The following is a 2,984-nucleotide window of genomic DNA, read 5'->3' on the forward strand; positions in this document are numbered from 1 at the left end:
ATAACAAGATAATTAAGTGAGTTAATAGGGAAAAGTGCTAATACATAAAACTCAATTATATTTATATTTACAAATAACCACTAGTTAGAAGAGGTGATGGAAAAACAGATTTGCGTTTTGAAAGAGAATAGAAAAAAATCCTAAGATACATATTATATATCTGAAATATATAGAAAATAGGTATAAATATATGAAAAACCCCCACTTTAAAACACTATTGCTGAACACCAAACCAATCTAGATGAAAAGGCCTCGATGCTCTTTTGCAAGAAGACTCAACATTATAAAAACGTCAGATCTTCCTAAGTTAAACAATTAAATCCAATGTTATTCTTCAAGACATATCAATGGTTCTCTTTAAAAGCTCCTGTGAAAATGGACAAAAAATGAACACTCTGAAAACAAGGGCAATAGGCATGTCTATATTATAAATTACTATGCATATTAAATTAATTAGTTAATTAAAATAGTATGTCAATGGACCAGAAAATGGAGTGGAACAGAATGGGAAATCTAGTATTAGATAAAAACATACACGGGAGTTTAGCATATATTGAAGATGGCATTTTAAATCAAGCAGGGGATACATAAATTTCTTATTTAAGGAGTGAGCCAACTGGACTGTCATCTGAGGAAAAAATTAAGCTTGATTCTTACATCACACCATACATGGTTAAACCTCAAAAACATATTTAATTGTAACGGTTGGAACAACAGAAGTTTTTTTTTTTTAAGATTTATTTATTAATTTGACAGAGAGAGAGACAACCAGTGAGAGAGGGAACACAAGCAGGGGGAGTGGGAGAGGAAGAAGCAGACTCCCGTGGAGCAGAGAGCCCGATGCGGGGCTTGACCCCAGGACCCTGGGATCAGGCCCTGGGCCAAAGGCAGATGCTTAATGACTGAGCCACCCAGGCACCCTGGAACAACAGAAGTTCTAATAGGAAAAACAGGAGAATTTTCTCATAATTTTGGCATGGGCAAGGCCTTTCTCAAATTCGAAAGCCTTAAAGAAAAGACTAATAAATTCAACCATGTGAATATAAAAATATGCATAACACAAACATCACCAAAAGAGAAATCAGAAGACAAACAACAAACTGGGGGAAATATTTATATGCAATTGAACTTTTTTCTCTAATAACTAAGTGGCACATGCATGCTTATGCCATTATTCTCAGTACTATTCTGTATGGTTGAAATATTTGATAATAAAAAATTATTTCATTACTGTGTATCCATACTATGAAATGTGATGCTATTAAAAAGAACACTTTCCAGCTAGATACCTACTATCATGCAGGAATGTCCATGATGTAGTAACATTTTATTTGATTTTTTTAGACTGCATTACTTTTATTAATAGACACATTGTGTTACTGAAATGGTGACTTCATGTGGTTTTCCCCTTAAAGACAGTACTTGTAGGTACAAAGACCCTGAGATGTCTATAGCCTTCAGATGTTTACTTGAAAAGTTTGATATTGGCTTGCCTCCTCTAGCTGAGCATTCACAAATTCTCCATAATCCAACTGATGCCTTTGATTTAGATGACTAATGAAATTTTTACCAAAAAATTTTAAGAAGTTTTTATCCATTTATTTGAGAGAGAGTGCTCATGAGCAGGGGGGAGAGCAGAGGGAGCGGGACAAGGAGATGGCTTGGTGAATGCACAGCCCGAGGTGGGTCTCAATCCAGGACCCCGAGATCATGACCTGAGCCTAAATCAGGAGTCAGATGCTTAACCAACTGAGCCACCTGGGCACCCCAACTAATGAAATTTTTAGTAATTTGGCTAGGATCTCCCCAAGGAAGAGACACACAAATAGGACCCATCACAGGAACTATCTGGAATAGCGATTACAGTTACAGTGATCCAGTAAATGCTGTCTGGAAAAGTGTGATTCCTGACACAAGGGACACCTAAAGGGGATGCCCAGAAGATCTTGTATTCTTGGGGCACCTGGATGGCTCAGTCGGTTAAGCATCGGACTCTTGATCTTGGCTCAGGTTTGATCTCAGGGTCGTGAGTTCAAGCCCTGTGTTGGGTTCCATGCAAAGCCTGCTTAAAAAAAAATTATTAGGGGTGCCTGGCTGACTCAGTCATTTGAGCATGCAACTCTTGATCTCAGGAGTCATGAGTCCAATGCCCACGTTGGGCATGGAGCCTACTTAAAAGAAGAGGAAGAAGAAGAAGGAGAAGGAAAGGGAGAAGAAGAAGGTGTATTCTCTTGTGTTTTTGTGTTATCAGATGTAGATCTTTCACTCCTATGAATCTTGAGAGATCTGAAATTTTGGAATGATAGAGGAAACACTGTATTCATGTCGATACTTCTTATAAGATTTGTAATGATGTCTCATGTGGTAGAATTTAATCTGTTTTGCACAGCATCTGCAGCTACCAGAAAACTTTCTCACGATAATTTCAAGGTCTAAGGCCCGTTCAGGACGTGCTCTTTCTCTCTTCTAGTCACACTTCCACAACGGAGGGGACAATGTATTCTGCTTTCTCTCATTGCAGTCAGGCCGGGTCCTCGTAGGCGCTTTGAGCACCTTCTGACAGGGCAGTAGAAATCATCTTCAGGGTGGGACGTGGCCATGGAGAGGTCCTTGGCCATGAATGGGGGGGGTGGGATTGGGGGCATGGTGGCACTGGACTCTCTAGGAGCGCTACTAACAACCTTTTATTTTATTTTATTTTTTTATTTTTTATTTTTTTAAAGATTTTATTTATTTATTTGACAGAGATAGAGATGGCCAGCGAGAGAGGGAACACAAGCAGGGGGAGTGGGAGAGAAAGAAGCAGGCTCCGAGCAGAGGAGCCTGATGTGGGGCTTGATCCCATAACGCCGGGATCACGCCCTGAGCCGAAGGCAGACACTTAACCGCTGTGCCACCCAGGCGCCCCACTAACAACCTTTTAAAAACATGGAAGGATAAACCTCAAACTTAACCCCCAAAATGTTAGTCATTAAAAATTTTTT

The 2,984-nt window shown here is 39.5% G+C and overlaps 1 pseudogene; it reads right to left on the minus strand.

Moving 5' to 3' along the window:
- Positions 1 to 1,457: 1,457 nt before the first annotated feature.
- On the minus strand, positions 1,458 to 2,618 carry LOC100477060 (annotated as a pseudogene).
- Positions 2,619 to 2,984: the final 366 nt, after the last annotated feature.

Source organism: Ailuropoda melanoleuca, chromosome 6 (assembly GCF_002007445.2).
Source record: "Ailuropoda melanoleuca isolate Jingjing chromosome 6, ASM200744v2, whole genome shotgun sequence".
NCBI lineage: Eukaryota > Metazoa > Chordata > Mammalia > Carnivora > Ursidae > Ailuropoda > Ailuropoda melanoleuca.